Below are 7712 nucleotides of genomic sequence, written 5' to 3'. Positions count from 1 at the left end.
ATGATGGCATTTTTAGTTTTGGGGTTGGTGGAAAGTAGAAATCTTTTCATATATTCCCAAAGTATTTACCTAATAGACACTAGGCTGTTAAGTCACACGCAGAGATGGGCAATAAATATCTATTTAAGGGACTAAGAGAGCCCAACACATTTGGCTCTGGACCTGAAACATTCCAGTTTTTCCATAATCACTGAGGTTCTAGTCAGTCAAGCAGCCTTTGTAGAATGTTCAGTGTGGGTGTGGCTTCTTTCTGAGATCTTTAGTTCATACTATGCTAAAATAGGCAGCAGATAAAATGGGGTCTGTATACACACTGAAGTCAGTGCTTAAGATGTAAAAACTGTGTTTTCTTTTTGACAGTTTTTTTCCCAATTCTTGAAAATCTCAAGGCTTTACCTCTCCGAGACTGTAAGAAGTGTGTTTCAGAGGTTTCAGAGTTAAAAGAAAGCTGCAATTGTATTTCCCTCCAAGGAGAACTGATGTCCTTTATTAACTCAGTTTTCCTTTTATCTACTTTTAAGATTTCAGAGTTGCACGATTTAATTTTGGGCTTGGAACAAAATTTACATTGGTATTAAGGAAGTTTTCCTGAGAGACAAACTTTCAAGGAAACACAGTGTAATTCAAAGGAAAATGTGAGTTGCAATCGGTTAAAATGGGATAATTTCAAAAGCAACAGTGTGTTCAGGCACTGATGCCTTTGCCTGAATTATTCTCAGATGCTGATAATGTTTCCTCTTCTGGGATTGACTAGAGAACCCCATGAAACAGGGATTATATTAAGGCATGCACCACAGAGATGATGCAAATACAACTTAATGGAAATATTGACTTATGCTCTTTTCTTACCATCACATTTGGGAGAGATATGATGCTCTATAAAACCACACCAAGGACCCAGACTTTGATGAAGCAAGCTTTCCCTTTCTGGTATCGATCCTCAGTGGGTTGGACAGACAGAACCACCGATCCCCAAACATATTGTTCCTAAATATCTTTGCATTGAGAGAAGTCTGAATGAGAAGGCTGCACTTCAGATAAAGCTGTTTATATGCCCCAAAGCAGATTAAAGTTGTCATGAATTCCTGAACTGTGCCAGTGAGGCTGAGTATCTTTGGGAATGATTTGCTAAACTGCTGTTTTTAATGTTAAGGTGCCTTTGCTGCAGATTGAATCTTGCCTGGGAGATATGTTCAAGAAAAGAAGCAAGAATTAAAAGGTATCACTTTTGGGAAAGTGATATTTTTATTCAGAAAATGCTCATTCTACCTAACAGTTTATAATGCAGAATCTTTGACCTTAGGCAACAATTAAAAAATATATTTTAACCAAGAATCATTTTCTTTGTCTCTCTCAAAGGGGTTATATTAAATTTATTTTTAAGCGAAGTACTTCACGTCTTTTCTACTAAAGAAGAGTCTTGAATGAGAAGAAAGACATTTCCTGTGAGAGGCGGCTGAGTACTGGATAAGGGGTTGAATGGCAAAGATGGCAACTTATTCGAGCCAGAGAGGCTTTTGACAAAGGGAATCCCCCCAAGCAGCAGGGAAGCCTTTTAAGAGAAATCCAGGAAGGAGACTTTGATGTGAAACTTCTCCTGGCAGAGACCTGAATCCAGAGATACTGTTGATTCCAGAGATATGAGGCACCATCCTGTCCACCTGAGTTTATAGTTTTATATGTGCAGAAGGCAGCTGAAAGCCCAAGAGTAAAAGAATAGGCTCAGTGAGAACAGTAGCAAAGCTGGTTGAAAATTTTGCAGATTTTGAGCCCAGTCTCCAATCAGACTGATTTAACAGGGAAGGACTGAATTTTCATTGCAACAAATGCCTAAGGCATTTGGATGTGCTCATCGCTCTGAGGGCTAGATCTTACGCGAGGCTTAACTAGGACTTTCTGTCTCAGGAGATGATGACTGTAGATCTTTTGCATGGAGAAGAGGAGTGATTCCTAGTACAGGGCATGGGGAAGGTGAGATGGTACTCTTGATAGCTAAAGGAATATATTAGTGAGTAGCTTCTCTTTTCCCGTGAACTGCCCAAACATGCCACAGTTTTCTACAAGTTGAGAAAAACAGGGAAGTCCTGCAGTTACTTTCTCACAAATTTATAATCTGAAGACAGAGCCATAGTGGCTGAGAGCGCAGGCTGGGAAGGGCGAGGGTGGGTGTCGTCCTGCTTTTTCTTTGCTTCTAAAGCAATTTTTTTCTGTGTGTGAATGAAATGGGCATCCATGCCAATTCTGGTTTTAATCATTAACCAAATATCTAAGTTTAACAAGCCTCCAGACTGGTCCAGACAATTGATGGCCAATGAGGAACGTTCTCATCAAGTTCTTCTGTTGGATATTTATAATATGCTATTGGATTCAGTCTATTAGCACAGAAAATACTATGCACAAGTCAGCAAGAGTGATAACAGATAAGATTCAATATTACATTTATAGCAAAATAAAATTTACACATACATATAAATATATATTTCCACACACAAATTAACAACACTGTTTTTAAGATTGGCAATGCACCACAATGAAATATGAAAGACACAATATGAATACGTGCATCATAAGAAAGTGAGTGCTTATATTGGGGAAAGAGAAAAGGAAACTGGCCAATGAAGGAGAAAATCAACAAAACAAAGTCACAGACAACTCAGACCTTGGTCTAGATCAGTGCTGATTATGGATCTTGAGCCGAGAAGTTTGAGGCATTCAATTTTCAGCTCTGAAGGACAAAAAGAAAAATGTTCAAGACTTGATCCTTGCTTTTATGGAATTGCAATTACTTGTAGCTATATGCATAAACTGAATAAGAAAATACATTATATTATTGAATGATGAAAGGCACCAGTGGGTGCTATGATAGCCAGAAAACAGAGAAAAAAGAAAGACAGAAGTTTAAGGCAAAAGATAATGAAAAGGCAAATGTCTTTTGGGTCTGCTGGCAGTCCTCCGATGCATTCTCCTGGGCGGTCACCTTGAGAAGCCTTTACGTTCACCATCTTTCTCACTGGTCCAGAGAAATTAGTGTAAGTTTAGGTCTTTCTTACTTTTATTCCCAAGGACAGTTTTATTTACTTCTTTTCCTTATGCATAGGATATATGATTGAAGTTGTGAAGAAAATATTATTTAGCTTACTGTCTCATTTTCACATTTTCCTCACTGAATTTTACAGTGCTCAGCCTTTGTGAGGTCACGTGATTTTTGAAAAAGTGTTTCTATAGTCAAGTGTGCTCTTCTGTTTTACCCTTGTTATAGTGTTGTGAACTTCTGAAATAATAACAGAGGCTTAACACTCCCATCACAGAACAAAGCTGGCTTTTCTTGGCTGCTGTCTCCCTCCACATGGTGATTTGGGACGCTGTCCATTGTGAACTTTTGCCGTTTTATTCATGTAGTTCTCAGTTTGTCCTGGACATCGCCTCCATGTCAGCCAGCTGGAAGAGAGATACGATGAAAGAACACAGCTGAGGACTTTAACAGACAGTAGCACACGACTTCTTACCCCAGCCCACTGACTAGACTCAGTGATAAGGCTGGCAGGATGGCTGGGAAAGATGATAGATCTACATTCCCAGGCACATGAGCAGATGGGTCTGTGACATAAAGCACCCATTTATTCATCCATTGCCATCATTCTCTTAGTTGTAGAAGGTATAGAAATGGGGAATGATGTAGGTGGCAGGAAGCACACCTTTAATTTGACTTGATATGCTTGACATATTTAACCACAAGTTTCACAAGGATCCTTTTTAAAAGTCTTCCTCAGTAATTTTCATTGCAAGAAAAGGAAAATGAATGCACAGAACAATTACATGAACTGGATGTGTTGCAAGTCTACACCTACAAATATCCTGCAATGTGGCAAGGAGGACAATAATCAGCTTTTCCCTGTCCTCCTTCAACTTTTCTGGCTTCTCAGAGGCAATACACAGAGGTCTGAGTCTTCTCATTTTGGCTGACTATTCAGACTTGACCCCTGGCATTTGCTTGGCTTGTATTTTTTGATTTCCATAAGACTACTTATTGACAACCCGAATTTCTCTAAATTCTTTGGTCTTAGCCATGCCTCTGCAAACCTTCCATCTCCGTTGATTGAGCACACGAATAGCCACCTGCTATGTATCTGGAGTCTGTTCAGTGCTGTATAACTGTCTCCATCTCAGTGTGACTGTGGAATACCAATAGTCGGCTTTTCTGTATGAAAACGCCACAGAAGACCTGAGTGCTTTGTCCCGTCTTCACATGTATGTATCTGTGCTTGGTGAAAAAAGGTGCTGAGACATTTAGATATATCAAATAAAACTCAAATTTGGATCATGAAGGGAACTTCCTCCGGGAACATCTGTGTCACATGTTTAGGAATTTATTCATTATATTAGGTAACTGTTCAAAATGTTGTAGGGGAAACTGAGCTGAGTTTTCAATTTAGGCCTAGGGAAGTCAGAATAACTGAATAAAATCATTGTTTCTTAGGGTAACCAAGGATTAGACTGTGAGAAATCCAGTAGTCAAACAAAGCCATAAATACCCATCTTAGTTTTGGCTACTGTAACCAAGTAGCGTATCCTCTCTCTGTCTGGCTTCTATACAAAAGAAGTGAATTTTGTTCAGGATGCTGAAAGTCCAAGATCATGATGTCACCATGGTCAGCTTGTTTCTGGGGTTCTTGAGGGCTCTCTTCCAGGTTGCAGACTACTGACTTCTTGAATGTCTTCACATGACAGAAGGAAGGAGAGAAGGTTCTCTGGGGTCTTATTTTTGAAGGTAGTAAACTCCTTCATGCAGGTTCTATCCCCAGAATCTAGTCACCTCTCCAGGGCCCTACCTCCAATCATCATCACCAGGGGGTAAATTTCAACACATGAATTTTGTGGGGATATAAGCATTTCTTCTACAACATACTGATAATTAATTCATCTTTCTCTGTATTTAGCCACACAGTTACATGAACTACACAGTACAATATTTCCTTTGCTTGTGACTTGTTAAGGCAAGGGTTGGTTAAGAATCAGGTTTAGCTCCATGCCTGTTTTGGTAATAGTGCTTTGGGAGCACAGCCACCCTTGCTACAACAGCAGAGCCAATTGTGGTCACAGATACCATGTGGCCTGCCAAAACCCATAATAGTTACTATCTGTCCCTGAACAGAAAAATTTGCTTTAGGTATAGAAATTAAATGTAAATTCATTGAACATACTTATACTGGTGGGGAAAATTAACCTAACGTGGAACTAATGAACTATGACCACAGTGTAACTTTGTTCTCTTTGATAGATGAATAAGTACTAACAAGTTTATTTAACTAGACCCTATGTACTCCTAATAATAAGCCTAATCATAAGTGTGCCTGAATAGCAGAACTTTTTAATAGTTCTTTTAAGATTTTATCCTTATAAGCCTCTACTTTAGATCTGTGTTTAAAAGCTATCAGGAAGAGCTTCCCATTCTAAGCTTTAAGCTGTCACAGCAAGACAGACAAACTGAAGTTTGTAAGCACCTTGAAGAATGCCTCCTCTTGCAGTGGTCACTGAGGAAGAAACTGGTCCAATATACCTTATTTGTTAAAATAGCTAAGATTGTACAAGCATCATCAATGTATCACGTTACTGGGGAATGTCACAACACTTGACCAAACGACTGAAACAGCTGCCTTTTGTAAAATTTGTTTAAATTTCCTATAATAACCTAAAGGACACGTATCCTTCTGTGCTGGAAGTCTCAAGTCCACCAATATGATTACTGAAAAGGGATTTTATGAAAGATCCTATAAAAACCTGTATTTCTGGTTCATGGCTCAGTTTCTCTGGAGCAAGTTAGCCCAGTCTGGGGTCCATGTGTATAAAGGATAAACTTCCTCCACTTTTTGAGTATGGTTTGACTCTTCTCTTCCATCCAGGGCAGTCTCCAATGAATTCCATTAACAATATGATTCCTGACAGCTAATATGAGGACAAGTAATGCTGGGTTGATTTTAAATTCCTGTTGTCCTTCGCTTCCTTTGTCCCATCTCTCCAGTGCTTGATGCATCCACCATGTCTCCATTTATACACTGCAGGACAGACACTGTCCTTGGTGCTGGGCCAGAAACATGACACATTGAATCTCTCTTCAGGAGCTTATCATCTGCTGGGATAGGGAAATCATGTGAACATGTGATACTACATCTCCTCATGTTCACTTTAGGAAAGTAATTTTAGCAAGACATAGGTGCTTATGTTTAACTTCTACTCATAAGTACTTCTATTCTACTTGCTCAAGTTCAGTTTCCCTTACAAGATCCCCATTTGTCTCTGTTTCGTTCCTGCTGTGTTAACTCACAGCTCCTTTTATTTTTTACTTTTAAGGCATTTATGTCATTCCCTTGGATTGGGTTTCTTTGTATTTCTGCTCCCTCTGAAATTGCAAGTCCACTGGTGACAAGGGCAATTTTTCTTCAACAGCAACTAATATAGTATCTGGCAATTGTGAGGAAATTTATAAATAGTTTGAATTAAGCCAAGTCTTGATTGTAATAGTGGAAATTTTAGCATACACCAACTTGATGTTTTTTCCACATAGTCTGTAGTCTTTGAGTTTGTGGCCCATCAGTCACTTTCAGAGGGAGGAAGGAATTCCCTATTTTCTCAGAAGCTGAGAGTCCTCAGGCATTAACTGCCAATGGGTCCATCTGAACCATAAGCATTACCATTTCCCTTTGTATTGAAACTAGACAAAATTTTCTTGATTATACCCTGAAATTTTACCAGTGAGGAGGGAAAACCCAGCAATCAACAAAATAAAGGACAGAATAGAAGGAAATTGTATAAGCAGTTACCAAATAGTAATTAATAAGTAATTAATAAGAAATCCTTGGATTTTGTTCATTTTTTGCTGGCTTTTCTGCTTTAAGACAGACAGACACATACACACACACACACACACACACACACACACACAGAGACACACACCCTTTAGAGTTCATGGGCTGGTCTTTCAGAAGGAAACCAGGTTACTTGGCTGGAAGGAATCTAGTGTTGGAGGTTGAATTAATCATCGCTTTAAGGCCAGCCAGTTTCCATGCAAAGAATGAATGGGGTTATTCATAAAAGGGCACCTGGGCAGGAAGTGGAGGAGCTGCAACTGACCCTACAGGACTGGCCTCTGAAAGTGGAAGGGAAATCTGTCATCAGAACAAATGAACATCAGTTAGGGTGAGGGCCAAGGCCAGAGGTGCTTCTGGGAAGTAAGTGAGAAGGAAATGAAAAGTTGCACCCTGTTACTAATTAGCACAGGTTTGGGAAGATGACAGAGCTGAGCTATGGGTTATAAGCATCCCGTATGACACCCATTACTGGACCTGCCACTGACAGGCCCCATCTCTGTGATGCTGAGCCTGACAAATTTTACTGTCTTGTTTTCTCCATTGCCATCTTTCACATTTCAGATGCCTTTATCTCCTTTCTCCTGACACTTAAGTCATACTGAAACAGAAAGTCTGGATGTTTCTGTTTACTGTGGAATTTTTATTCACAAAGAACAGGGTGGCAGTCAGCTTGCCATGGCAACTTAGGCATACTTTTTATCCCTGTTCATGGTGGAAGGAGGATGGTATGGGTGACTTGAACTTGCCTCCTACTATGTTACAACTACATGCTCTTTTACAAAGTAGACAATGGCTTTGGCCTCCTAGAAGCCAGGCTGTTTTCCTTAGGTCCTGTTTTTTTTTGTA

Source organism: Nannospalax galili, unplaced genomic scaffold (genome assembly GCF_000622305.1).
Source record: "Nannospalax galili isolate Female #2095 unplaced genomic scaffold, S.galili_v1.0 scaffold489, whole genome shotgun sequence".
NCBI classification, from domain to species: Eukaryota; Metazoa; Chordata; class Mammalia; order Rodentia; family Spalacidae; genus Nannospalax; species Nannospalax galili.
The sequence above is the reverse complement of the archived record's forward strand: the minus strand, read 5'-3'. Positions refer to the sequence as shown.